General features: G+C 41.3%; 1 long non-coding RNA gene across 6 annotated transcripts in view; it reads left to right on the forward strand.

The window, feature by feature from the left end:
- LOC310688732 overlaps window positions 1-14,850 on the forward strand; it is a 137,253-nt gene that overhangs the window by 111,412 nt on the left and 10,991 nt on the right. For 5 of the 6 annotated variants that reach the window (XR_014517090.1, XR_014517092.1, XR_014517093.1 and 2 more), the window contains exon 3: window positions 7,653-7,771. This is a non-coding gene — a long non-coding RNA (uncharacterized lncRNA). Of the gene's footprint in view, window positions 1-7,652; window positions 7,772-13,559; window positions 13,679-14,850 lie in introns of all 6 variants that reach the window. The other variant, XR_014517091.1, reaches the window with a different exon arrangement.

Genomic DNA, 14,850 nt, shown 5'->3' on the forward strand with positions numbered 1-14,850 from the left:
AGGTCTCGGTCTGCTGCGGGCGCAGGAGGGCGAGCGGGAGAGGGGGAGCCATCGGGTCTCCTGGAAGGAAGCGAGGCGGCGGCTGAGGGGGATGCAGCCCCGTCCCCAGCAACAGGTGCTCCTCGAAGTGAGGCCACAAGTCGGGGCTCGGACAGGGCCTGGAAGCAGCAGCTCCGGCTCTTGGGAGCGGAGAAGGGGACTTCGAAAGCGGCCTGGAGGAGAAAAGCCCCGATGCAGCGAGAGCGGGGAGCGTGCTGCCTTGTCCAGGCCTCCTCGCTTTGTGCCGTCCGCTGCCGGGAGCAGGACACGGGGGCTCCTCGTTCGCATGCTTTCCCAGGTGATCGGTTAGGGTTAGGGTCCCTCAGTCCCTCGCTTTGCTGCCTCCTCCCCCCCACCCCCAAAGCTTGGAGGTTCCCCGGCAAGGGGGAGGGAAAAAATTGAAAGTTACACTTTCGTGCGTCCCTCCCGGCGTGACGCTGCGCGCTGACGTCACGGGGCTGTAATGGTGGTGTGCCTCAAGCTTTTTTTCATCAAACAAGTGTGCCTTTGCCCAAAAAAGGTTGGGAAACACTGCTCTAGTTGCACGTGGAATGATCTCTGCTGTTGCACTTCCAACAAAAACACTGGTACCTTTATGCAGCTAGAGCTAAGCTGCTGAAATGATCCACTCACACAACTAAGCTTCTGGGCACTTATCACTTGCTGAACCCAAGAATTGTGGGTGGATATCCAATGCACATAGGAATGCTCAATACTAGCACAGATGCCATTTTCTCACAGAGTATTCGTTTCAATGGGACACATGTTTGAATGCCTTCTCATTTGGCCTGTGAGGCCATTTGGGGAAAGCCATGCTCACTTGCTTTGCACCTGACATCAATCAAGCATTTGAGAACCACTGGGCAAAGCACTTTGCCTGTCTTGTGCTTCATGTTTGGCCAGCTAATTATGCCAGGTGATGGACAGGTGACTTGCCTCGTCCACCTGCCAAAACTGGCCTGAGGGGATTGGGGACAGATAAGAGAAACCGGCTGGTTAATACTAACTCCCTGCCTCTGTTAGTTGCGTGGCGATGCCCCAAGTTTCCCCGCAGCTCCCTAAGATAATAAACACACGGACACCAATATTTTGGGTTAATGGGATAAATTAGGCCACAACTTTATTGTTACAGATGTGAGCGGTTTGGCTTAGGCATTGGGTGAAACCAAACTATATCCTAATGACAGTCTAATGACACCTTAAAGACTAATAGGTGGAAGAGGAGTGAGGGTTAGTGTGACATCAGCTTTTATGGACAAGCAAGTGTCACCATCTTCATCACATGGACTCTACTCCACGAAACCTTAGTGCACAAAGTGTCACAGGAATCTTTACCGCTTTGCTTGCACAGCTAACTCTCTGGAATTTGATTGTAGAGCAACTCATAAGTTCAGGATGAAAGGAAAACAACGTTAAGTGGGGAACCTCTTCTTGAAATGTCTTATATCAGATAGTTCCTTCCAATCAGGCCTACATTCCAGACCTTGAAAAAACAACCTACAGAGCTCATTCAGTCCTGTATTTCTCCTCTTCTTTTTCCACTCTCTGTTACAAAAGAAAGCAACTGAAGTCTCACCTGGATAGTAGTCAACACATTTTGCTTTTCTGTTTGGAGATGGCCCTGTTCACCTGGCAATCCCCTTCCAGCAAAGCAGGTTGAATAAGGCAGTAATCCCATAATACTTACCTGGAAGTAAGCCCCATAGAATTCAGTGGGACCACACTGTATAGGACTCATAGATCTATTTCCTTTTGCAATAGGTAGCTATTATCTGATTTCAATCACAACCCTTTTTCACTTTCATATACTCATGGCAGTTTTTTGCCCTTTTGTTCTTTTAAGATGCTTAGACATAATATTTTTTATTTTTTGCCCTTTAAGACTCATACTTGCAAGTTAATATCTTGCCTCAGACTTTTTTTGTTATCATTTGAGATAAATCGGAAAATAAATTGTTATTAAAGAGATGTTGCTATATGAAGCTCTAAGTATAAGAATAGCTTCAACTTTTCCTGACTAATTTTGGTATACTTTCCAAGTGTTTGATTTTTTTGCTTTTGTGAAATTTTAGAGATACGGTTTCTTCCAAGATGCAACCTTCAATAGTCTTTATTGTTAAGGATGTAACCAGATGCTCTGCTAAAATGTTAGGGTCACTCAGTGGAAAGCTCTTTCTTTCTCTCTCTCTTATTTAAAGGGAAGGTAGGTGGGTGGGTAAGGTCAAAGTTACAGCGTTCCTTTACTTTGTCAGCAGAAGAAGTAATCTGGATGTATGTTTTAGAAAAATCTCACTCCGAGCACAGAAATAAAGCCCAAGCTAGAGCTGGTTTCAAATTTAATATCTTTCATTGAAATCTGGGTCTTTTGAAATCCAATGCAAGGTAGAACTCACAAGGTGGGATTTTTTTTTTTATTGTAAGGATTAATTGCATTTCTTAGCTCAAGTCTGGATAAGCTCATATACATCTTTTCCACTTGACTTGTGCCTTTGCACATGATATAAGCTACTGTCACATGTTTCGGAATACCTGATCTAGGTTTAAAGCCTGGTATATAGGTTTCAGTGTGCCAAACATTAACTTTTCTTCCCTTAATGTGATTTATACCAATTAAGAAGGAACTTGAGCACCCTTTCTAGGAAAGTCTGACAGTAATGGATATAAATGGTATAGTAAGATTGTAATTCAGGTATTGCTGTTGGGCTTCCGTGGCATTATTTTTTTCCTAAGGTGAGTGTTTGGTCTTATGTTAAATCTCTGGTACAATGTTTAGATACCCCTCCAGTCTCATTTCAGATTACTTCTGTCACACTTCTCAGCCCTAGTCAAATTTGATGCAGTTGTATTTTCCTCTCCAGTTCTGATTAGTTTTTAATTAACTCTGGTGCACTACATCTATATTTCCCCCTTGCTGTGAGATAGAATAAGTAGGATTAGAGTGAATGGGGCACTGCCCCACAAACTTCAGTCTGCCAACCCCTGCCTGTCTGCCTTCTTACAATCAGTTCAGAAGACAGCACTGGCCAGCAGCTTCCTTCTCCTAAGAACTCAGCAGAGAGGAAGATGGGGACAAAACGTGAATCAGTTGGCTCGGCCTGTCATTGGCTCTGGCTCCACTTACTGTTGGTCTCCCTTCAATCTGTCTTTCCAGCCCTTTTGGGCACCAACCACAACCGAGTAGCAGCCTTCCAGTTGTTATCCCAGAATATGAGGCGGCATATAGAAAAAGTTGGGGCTACAGCAGCGAAGATGACTGCAGAGAGTTCTGCAGGGACCAGGTCCCTGGGCAAGCAGGCACATGGGGAACAGCTCCTGGGGCAGCATTATGAAGCCAGTTTGCCTGCCCTGGGGGCAGGGCTGCCCCCAAAGGGGTGACACCAAAGGGGGTCATCCCTTTCAGGTGACCTTTTGAGGGCAGGATGAGGGTGTGGGACAGCCCCCCTACATTAATCTGCAGTTATTTTAACTTGTATTGTATTTTTAGCTCTTTTTTGTTGTTTTGTTTTAAGGGGGGAGGGCAGGACTGTCTGGGAGTGGGCCCCAGCCAACAGAATGGCTGGGCAGGTTCCACTAGGGGGGATGCACTGGGACACCCAATCTCAATGATCATGGGTAGGAAGAGGAGTTAGGGCCAGACCATGTCATTACTGAGGAGGCAGGTTTAATCATTGAAGACTATCGCTACCTCCAGCTCTAGTCCTGACCAGAAGGATACAGGAATCAACAAGGCTGAAGTCTGCATACTGATGAACACCCAGTCCAAATCCCCTGATGATCTCTCCCAGCGGCTTCATGTAGATGTTGAAAAGCATGGGGGAGAGGACAGAACCCTGAGGCACCCCACAAGTGAGAGCCCAGGGGTCTGAACACTCATCCCCCACCACCACTTTCTGGACACGGCCGAGGAGGAAGGAGCGGAACCACTGTATGACAGTGCCCCCAGCTCCCAGCCCCTCTAGACGGTCCAGAAGGATGTTATGGTCGATGGTGTCAAAGGCCGCTAAGAGATCCAGCAGAACTAGGAAACAGCTCTCACCTTTGTCCCTAGCCCGCCGGAGATCATCAACCAGCGCGACCAAGGCAGTTTCAGTCCTGTGGTGAGGATCCAAATGGTCCGTTTCCTCCAGGCATGCTTGGAGTTGTTCAGCAACCACCCGCTCAATCACCTTGCCCAAGAATGGCAGATTTGAGACTGGGAGATAGTTGGCCAAATTGGCCGGGTCTAAATATGTTTTTTTAAGAAACAGTTTAATGACCGCATATCCTTTCCTTAAAATCCATTTTAAAAAAAATTCAATGCATTTGCATGCCCTTTCCTCTTAATCTGCTTAATCTGTGCACAATTTTGCCAAATACAGTGGTACCTTGAGTTAAGTACTTAATTCGTTCCGGAGGTCCGTTCTTAACCTAAAACTGTGCTTAACCTGAAGCACCACTTTAGCTAATGGAGCCTCCTGCTGCTGCTGCACCGCCGGAGCACAATTTCTGTTCTCATCCTGAAGCAAAGTTCTTAACCTGAAGCAATATTTCTGAGTTAGCGGAGTCTGTAACCTGAAGCGTATGTAACCCGAGGTACCACTGTATATCCATTTTTGCAGAATGTACCAAGAGGCCCTTCTATGAGGTACGAAAATGCAAGTGTAATATAATGCAACATCTTTGGCCAAGGCCAGGAGTGGAGAACCTATGGCCCTCCAGATGTTGTCAGACTACAACTCCTATCATCCTGACAATTGTCTATGCTGGCTGGAGCTTATGGGATTCCACATCTGTGGCAGCATGCCCAAAAAATCCAAATCAGCACCACCCTGCAACTATACCACTTTAAATGGTAAGCATTTAAAATCTTACAAAGAGTAACAACACAATCTTAACCATTGCACCAGTTTGGATTCTTTTCCACCCTGGATGGCTACCAAGTCCTTTAAGTACCTAGCAAAGCCCCTGTAAGGAGACCATGCAGGTAGAAATTTTAATAGATTGCAACCAAATATTGTGTCAATCAGACATCACCATTCTTAAAGCCTTAAAAAAAGTTCTAGCAAAAAGCAAACAATAACGGGAATATAGGAATTTCATTTATTTCTCTCAAAATACAGTTATTAACAGAAAAGTCTATGTCAAAGAATAAGATTCTTCTGCCACATACTACTATCATTGCAACTGCTGCTAAGATACTATATATACCCCCTTAACTGCTACATTGCTTAGATCAGAGGAGCCGACCTTCTTCAGAAAATATAATACAGATAGCACAAGGCAAACATATGTCAGAGATTGAAAAGCTGCTACTTGTTGAGACAGCAAAGTGTTCAATTTCTCTAGATAATTCCACCTGTCAGTTAATCATGAACACGGGTTATTGAGCATCCAATCTGAATTTTTAACTGGAAATAAAATAATAAGGAATGCTGGTTTTTTAATGTTAAAAACACTTTCTGTTTTCAGACAATGCTTTTAAAATATTACTTCCAGGGAGGGGGTAGAACTTAAGTACTATATCGGAAATCTCCCCTTTTCTTCTCTCATAGATAAAAGGTGGAAAGAAAATAAAAAGACAAATACCCAGTTCTGATCTTTCTGTTAACTAAACAATTTTAATTGCTGTTTATCTAGGTTCTTATATGTTTGATTCCCTAAATTTGATTTCATAAACCTCTCCTGTCATTACAGTGCTGAGGTGGAGCAATTGTTCCATCTCAGCGCTGAGCAGAGAGGAAAGAATTAATCTGTCCTCTCAGCTCAGCACTGAGATGAAGAGATCCATCTCTTGCCCCCTCTCTAGATGAAAGTGTGTGTGTGTGTGTGTGTAATCTGTATTTGTGGGTTCAAACGTGAAGAGGAAGCAATCAAGAGAGGGCAACAGAAGAACTTCGGAAACCAGAGGATGGTGGGATTTCTGCCAGTATAGATGATTGAGGTCACTTTTAGAATGGGACAGCATCTCAGATTGGTACTAACCCACAGGAAAGAAGCAGTAGAAGTGTATCATCCAGGTATCACACCTTCACTCTTCTTGTTGTTGTTGTTGTTTAGTCGTTTAGTCGTGTCTGACTCTTCATGACCCCATGGACCAGAGCATGCCAGGCACGCCTGTCTTCCACTGCCTCCCGCAGTTTGGTCAAACTCATGCTGGTAGCTTCGAGAACACTGTCCAACCATCCCGTCCTCTGTCGTCCCCTTCTCCTTGTGCCCTCCATCTTTCCCAGCATCAGGGTCTTTTCCAGGGAGTCTTCTCTTCTCATAAGGTGGCCAAAGTATTGGAGCCTCAGCTTCAGGATCTGTCCTTCCAGTGAGAACTCAGGGCTGATTTCCCTCAGAATGGATAGGTTTGATCTTCTTGCAGTCCATGGGACTCTCAAGAGTCTCCTCCAGCACCATAATTCGAAAGCATCAATTCTTCGGTGATCAGCTTTCTTTATGGCCTTCTTTAAGGTTAGCTTCTTTATGGAAGTGAGAGCTGGACCATAAAGAAGACCACTTTCACTCTAGAGCAGTATATACGTAGGTATGTTGATCATATTGAAAGAAAAGCGATTTCTCATCAGAATGTTTGCTAAACTGTTTTCTTCTCTGTTTCCTTTCACAACTGAAATTCCCCATCTCTTGAAAAAGAGACACAAAACCCCCTTTTTTGCTATAAAACCTGGTTTTCACTAGAGCTGTGTGTAAAAGACCTCTCAGATTATTCAGCCTATTCAGGAGAAGAGGAACTGGAGAAGCCATTTCATTTAATTCTTTCAGGAAGAAGATAAATATTCAAATTTTGGCAGAGGTGGGAGTGGGTGAGGCTTACCAGTAACAGTGTAGTAGCATAGCTTCTTAGTTTTGGTTTTCCTCCTGAGAGGTTTGTTTGTTTGTTGGCACTGCCAAGCTGGTAGCCTGGCAACCATTTTCCATTCTCCACATGCCTGTGGCCTACCATTATTCTCTGGTATTGTGAGGGGGAAATGGTGGATAATATTTGGAGAAAATTCTGCAAAGTGGTCTTCTTTTTCTAGGGTGGTGAGAAAACGGAAGTATCAGAAATTTGTCGGGGGGGGGAGGGCCTCCCATGAATTTCAGCTCAAATCCAGTCTCAGCCAAATTAAAATCTGGCCTCATAAATCCACAGTCCTTCAATTTTTCACCTCTCAGTGTTGAAAGGAGTTGGAAATTTGAAATCATACTTGCCAGTTATGAAAAAATACAGCAGTTTTAATTAACATTTTGTACCTGTGACAATCTCTTGACAAATGGAGGAAAAAAGAATTGTTTGCTGCTCTCCTCAATCTATTGGATGTTCCTTTATTTGTTCTTAGTTTAGATGTTGTTGTCTGTAATGCCATTGGTTAACATAAGTAAAATGCCCTTTAGGGAATTATAATTTGCCACCATAATAGACCTACATACAGAATTAAAATTTGCTTGGATTTTGGGGAGATAAATACTTTCTGGGAGCTGAGCAATGTTGTTTTCTTGCCTATGCTGTTTTGTTTGTTGATGTATTCCAATTGTTGCTTTGAGATTCATCATATTTCACCATGTTGGAACCACCCTGGGCTCCTCTGGGAAGAAAGGGAAGCATATGAACATAGTAAATAGTAAATAACCTAAACCCTTTACTCTTTCAGGTGTATGAAACTTCCATTCTAGAGAAAGCTGGTGTTCCATGGTGACCAACGATGTAATCCCATGCATGTCTGCTCAGAAGTAAGTCCCATTGAATTGCGTGGGATTTACGTATTCCCAGGTAAGTGTGTATCAGATTGCAGCCTTAATGACTGAGATTAGATGGTTTAGGCAACGCCCTGTGCCTCAGTCACCTCCGTGCAATATCAGGGTAATAATAGTGAGGTACCTAACAGTGCTATTGTAAGGTGTATTGAAATTGTGCATGTGCAGCTACTGAGCACTCTAAAATGATATATAAATTATTATTATTACCAAAAGAGATACAAACGAAAGTAAACTAAAATTGTGCTTGAGGAGAATAATAGTGAAGATAATAGGCTCGCTGACAGAGGTAAACACATATAATAGTTGACTCATGCATTCTTGAATGGTTAGCTAATTGTGCTAAGGAACAGGAATTAAACACACACAAAACAGAATGTTGGAGACACAGAATCCTGAATGACATGTGATTATATTTACATAGATAATGAGACAATAAATGTAAAAAATAAAGGTATTCATTTCATCTTTCATAATTACCTGGAAAATGTTTAAATTAATAACATTCATTGAGGAACAGAGAAGAAGTTATAGCAAATGCTTTATTTTGAATTAACTATGAAGGATTCTTGCAACAGGGCTTTGTATATTCTGCTCTGGTTTGGATTTACTGAATAATTTAAGTTCATTTCTGATGTGAGTTTCAGAAAATAGACAACTCTTTTCATTTCTATCTCAAATCCTAGGTTGCTGTTGTTTTAATGTATTTCAACCTTCAAAACGTTGTACTAGTGTACAGAAATACCGCTATATTGGCAGGCAGATTGAGAGCTGTGGCTGCTGCTATTTTCACAGGAATGTTCTTGGAATTTTATATTTTCCTGCAATGTAATGTTACCATTCTGGTCAATGGTTTCCATTCAGGTAGGCAGGGAGTGCCCAGAACACAAACTACATGTTGGATCCAGTGTTGAATATAGTGCCATTAATGTCAGTAAAAGCGGCTTCCGAGTAGGCGTGTTTGGAATTGTGGTATAAACTGATTTGCTACAACTACTCTTTCCATGAGTTGTGGAAGTGTCCTTGGTTTGTGTAGCTGACCATGAACAAGGGACATATATTGTATTTTTGGAATTCATAGGAATCTGGGAGTAGCTACTTATAGCTATGACCTGGAGCAGTGGTATATAATTTAGTTTAAACAAGACCTTCCTTACCTACCCAAGTGTAAGCAGTGAGTAACTGATCAGTTAATACTATGAACTATTACGTCTGAGTAATAAATATGAAATATAAATGATTCTGCCATTTAAGATTACTAACTGATCATTTCTGATGAGGCTTTCAAATGAAAAGAAGGTGATTTAATACCGAATACAGTCTTCTTGACTCTTTTAAGTCATTAACATCTATTATCTACAAATTTAGAAGTCTCTAAGTAAGCTCCATAGACCTTAAAGCTTCAAAAGAAATTAAAAAATTTAAATTGCCATAATTATGGGGCCAATAACCCTTTCCTGAGAGAAACCCCCAAGGAAGGAAGTAAAGGGGATGAAATACTCATGTCATTTCATTTGCTAAGATAATTCTCTAATTGCTCTGTGAGATGATTATAGCTGGATGGGGCCATCCTCTGTTGTGAAGTAGGCCACGGATATAATGTCTTCCCATAATGCACCCAAAGAAATGGAGGACTTTAAAGCTGCAGGCTGCTCATTCCTCCAAGACAGAGAAAGAGCAGAGATTTGGGGCTAGAAAGGGCCTTGGTGACCATTTCCTCCAGCTTCCTAACATGGAAACCTGCATTTCTTGACCAAACAGCCCACAAAATCCAGATTTATTAGAAGTGGAACAGGCAACCTGCCATGACTAAGGAGAAACTTGGTGAGAAAATAATTTGAAAAGGCAAATAATATGATTGGGAGAAAGTACCTTATCCCTCCCAAATTACAGTGCAAAGCAGCATATATCCAGTTTCCTCAAGAGAAAAATGACTGAGTCTCTAAGGCCACTTGATTTTGCCTGAGACAATGAATGAAGCCCAATCTTACTGGTTTTAGCAGCCAATACACAAGGGCCACCATGAAGTAGATTTGAATGTGTGCTGGATTGGGGCTCAGTATTTTAAAACCATACGATTTCCTGTAATTCATTGGAAAAACAAGGTTATCTGTTTCCATAACTGATCTAGTAAGTCTGTGTTAGAAATTTTACTGTATTGGTTAAAAGCCATTTTCTGATCCTTTTGATTGACAGAAAATTTCGCCCTCTATTCCACCAATTTCCCTAATATATGCTCATTTTGCTAGAACAACCAGTGCCCCCCAATTTTCAACTACAGCTCTTTTAATATGCATCTATAGATAAGCAATTATATCCTTTAGGCTACAGTTCTAAACACACTCAGTAACAAACCCCATAGGACACTGAAGGGTTTACTTCTGAGTAATTATTAATAGAATTGCTACTTGATAGTGAATTAATATAACCTTAAGCTGCAATCCTATATTTACTTACCTGGGAGTAAGCCCTATTAAAGTCTGTTGGAACAGGCCTATATTGAACTATACTGTAATAAAGTTTGGTTTATTTTTTAAAGTTTTTGCTATATCCTTTCTGTCTGAGCTGGATGTAAGAAAATTATTTGGCCATAATCCAGTGCTGAACCAAGTGTCACTAGTTCATTGTTCAATGGCAATCATAATGTTTAAATTAAACCCACTAAAAATTTTAATATATTGAATTTTAAAACAAATTTTAATAAAATTCAGCTGAATAAAGGCATGCAGTGCAATTGTGTATATGTCTACTCAAAACATACCACTACAGACTTTTGTGGCCCCTGCTCCCAGGTAAACTGCAGCAGATTATATAACATGTTCATGTGATGTTCTGTTTTTAGGCCAGGATTGTAACACAGATTTTTGTAACATAACATAATCGTTTAAGTAATTTGGTTTCTTGGCGTCTATGTTTAATATCATTACACTTTTGTTTCTCATCATATTAATATAGAAATCCAAGTTTCTTATTAAATTTTGTGGTGCTCCCTTTAAACCAAAGGGGTATGTTATTTTTAAAAAATATTTATCAAAATGGGAAAATCTTGTATTTTATCAGAAATGTCATAAACTGCTGTAGGTCAGCCCTTTGATGTTAATGTTGTTCCTTCCTTTTATTCAAAATTATGTGAATGCTTTTGTTCTAAAACAGTACCGTAATTCTGAGATAGAAAAACCAGAACTACTATATCCAACTTATATGGTATTTTTCAATAAATAAATAACACACATAGCTTTATTACAGTCTATAGACCCAAAATAAACAGTGCAACAATAGTATATATAAATCCCAGAGTCTACACAGTAACCCTGCTCTCTAGTTAGATTAGTTGGTTTAAAAAAAAAAAAAGATTTACTGGTACATTGCAATATTTGGATAATATGAACAGGACAGTAGCATACGTTTTCTACTTACTCTTTCTGCTTTGTTTAAAAACATAAAATGAAAATGTTTTGTATGTTGAAACAGTGCCAGTTCCCATCGCTAACTTTGTCCATAAAAGTAGCAGGGGTGGAGGGGAGCGGAATCCTTTATCTAAACTCTAACTGTATCTGCTAAATATTTGCTAACTGCCCTAAAACTGAAGTGGGGGGGGGGGCAGGAATCCCAAAGGCAAAGTAACAATGAATACAAACAATCCTGGTCAGCTGCATTTGTTGCATGTTGTTTGAATGAAAACTAATTTATCACTTCTGAAATAAAAAGCTGTTTATTCCTGTGTTCCACTGTCTCTAAAAATCTTTACAATGTATCCGCTGAAGGAAAAAAAGTGAGAAACTGTACCGCTATTAGCATATGAATAGTTGACACATGAAATTGGTTGTACAATAACAGAAGGACATTTGCTGTTGGTGTGTGCACATAGACAAAGCAGCCATTTTGGGGGGGGGGAAATGGTGTTGGGGTTAACTCTTTGCCTGTCTGTCTGGTTTCACACTATTGCTTTGATAAGGATAGCCTTGGAGAAGGCATCAAAACACTGGGAATATATGTGTCTGTCTCTGTGTGTGTGTGTGTGTGTGTGTGTATCTTTCTATCTATCTACACATAAAAACACACACACAGCTTAAGTAAAAAAACAAGACGAAAAGGCAAACTGCTGCATTATTTCTCCACATATAAGGGGGGGGGAGAGGAAATGTGAGAAAGGAGAAGAGAAAGCTCTATATAACTGCATCTGTGCATTTGCATTTCTGTACCTCCCAACTCCCAAGTGTGGAGAGGAGGGCAAAGTCAGCTCATGTGGAGAGTGTCCAGGAATGAAACATTGCCCTGCCTGCACACACTTTTTATTTCATGACAACAACATTGTGGTCCTTGGGTCAGATGTGTGAAACTATTTCTCAAAGAAGCTGCATACATAATTGAGGCCCGATGACGGGTTCTCAGCGAAAGTTGCCAGGCTACATTCATTTAAAAAGCAGAGCCATTTGTTATCAAATTTAAATTAACTCTCTTCACACTGAAGCTGAAAGCAGCCTTTTTTTATTAAAAGAAAACCTGGAGAGAGACTGTGAGCAGTAAATAATTCTCCCTCACAACCAGCACCCCTCTTCCAATAACAGGTGATGCCCTTAATTGGACTTTAAAAACAACAATCTAAGAATATTGATTTCTGGTAGCATGATTCTGATGTCACTTGGAGACAGTTCATCACATTTAAATTCCAATCTAATTTAACCAGGTAAAACAGGATTAACAACTTAGCCTTCGCAAAGTATAAATATCTCAAGGTGCCGTGATTGTCTCTGAATTAAACGTGTTAGCTGTATATTATTCCACAGGTATATAAAGAGAGTGTGAAAGAGAGCATTCACAAAGGCTAGGACGCTAACAGAGCGATTCTAATATGATGCTCATGTTGATGAGATTTCATGACAGAGGAACCTGCCACTTCTTCAGCCCTCCTGACTTCAGCCACAGAAGGTGGCAATGGAAGTCTTTGTCTAGCTCCCACCCCCTTCCAGTGACACCGATAGGGTGGGGATGGCTGCTGCAGCTCTAAGGCCAGTGTGGTTCATCACCATTTTCAGGACCATGTCAAAGGAGCTTTGGATCCTATGGAACCAAGGCTCCCCACAATACATCCCTAGAGCACCACTTTCCACCCCAACACCCACTGAGTACCATGAGCAGTGCAGTGATGGTGATGGATACTTTCAGGGGAGCGCTCTTTGCTAGACCTTCTTTTCCACCTGTGGACCACTAGGGAGAGCAAGCTTCACAGCACCCAACAGTCCCTCAGCTGCCCTCCTTGGGAGCTTAGGGTTGTTCTCTTAGGCTGCTTACATACCTAGGGGTAAGCTTATTGAACTCAACGAGACTTACTTCTAAGTAGACATGTATAGGATTGCACAGCCAGTTGCTCCACTCTTCACACAAGGAAGGTGATTTCTGCCAGTTCTTCCAGCATCTGAAACACCCCTACACCATTTCCAAGCACCACCAAAGTCGCAAGAAGGACATAAAATGCCTTGGGAATGGGGGGGGGGGTTAAGGAAGTCCTGTCCTCTTCTCTGACTGTGAAGTCTGTTGCATTCACCAAATGATTTTTTTCCACTGTGTATCAATATAACTGGGCTACTTTTATTCATTTTAGAAAAAGGAACCTCGTGCACAGTAATCTGTGGTTTTAACCTTAGAGAATTATTTTATATTATATATAATTTATATTATATATTATTTGTCTTTGTTTACATACATGCCCATATTGAACTTACCTGTTATACAAAAGTAGTAGATTCTTGATGATAAATTGTGTTCATTCTAATAAATTCTAGGATATGTCTTTTGAACCATAGACTGAGGCTGTAGTCTTATGCATCTTATACACTGCTATCTGGAAGTACATCCTGATGGGATTTTTCTTCTGAATGGGCATGCACAGGATTGTGGGTTAGAACACTGGATGTAGACATAGGTAAGAAATTGCATGCCATGGCACATGTGTCTGCATAGGTAAGGACGGAAAAGTTTTGAATATTTCAACTATTGATTATTATTACAGAAGATAAAAGGTTTAAAAGAATCAAGAGATGCATAGAACCATAAAATCACGTGTTCACACTTACTCATAAGCATACAAATATGCATGTGGCGTCAACTAAGAGCAAATTCGGTCCCAGGATGCAAGCATTCAAATGTGCTACAAAAGCAGACTCTGATATTCATACGCACCCAACAACTGTGAACAGGGTCTTGACTTTGCCAATGCTACAAAATGGGTACAGTACATTTTCAATGAAAGAGTGCAAGCATGGGTTAGCTGTCCTTGTCACATGGGAAGCCTTCAAGAGTCCTTGGGAGACAGTAAGCTATTCCTGAAGAAAGAGCTGAAAGATTAGGATCAGCACCCAAGAGAAAAAGGCTGGTGAGAAGGGGCTTAAGGCAGCAAGTCATTTCCACAACCGAGATCTGAACTCATCTACTCAGACTTCAGTCATCAGCGTCAGATCTGAAAACTGTCACATATGCAAAGCCCATACATACATACATACATAAATACATACATACATATGCACTCTGAAAGTATTCCTTGTAAGGTGTCCATGCTTCTTTAGTGTTCCATTTAACTAAATCAAAATCTATGAGTAATTGACCACTCAGTCCTAAACACCTCAAACATAGCTATAGGTCCCACAGAGTTCCACTGGGTTTTACCTCCCAATGCTACCTGGAGTTCATTAAGAATATTCTTTCTAAATTGCTGATTATGCAATAAAATGGTCAGATAAGTTACATGGTGCTCTAGAGACATAGATATTCAAATTCTTAACAGTGTTACGTGTGTGTTTTTGTGTATCCTTACCTGAAGAACGGGACACGGATGGTGCTGTGGGTTAAACCACAGAGCCTAGGACTTGCTGATTGGAACGTCGGCTCCCATTGCTCGGTCCCTGCTCCTGCCAACCTAGTAGTTCGAAAGCATGTCAAAGTTCAAGTAGATAAATAGGTACCACTCTGGCGGGAAGGTAAACGGTGTTTCCGTGTGCTGCTCTGGTTTGCCAGAAGTGGCCTAGTCATGCTGGCCACATGACCCGGAAGCTGTACGCCGGCTCCCTCGGCCAATAAAGCGATATGAGCACCACAACC

This window comes from Podarcis liolepis (genome assembly GCF_965112155.1).
Source record: "Podarcis liolepis genome assembly, chromosome: 11".
NCBI classification, from domain to species: domain Eukaryota; kingdom Metazoa; phylum Chordata; class Lepidosauria; order Squamata; family Lacertidae; genus Podarcis; species Podarcis liolepis.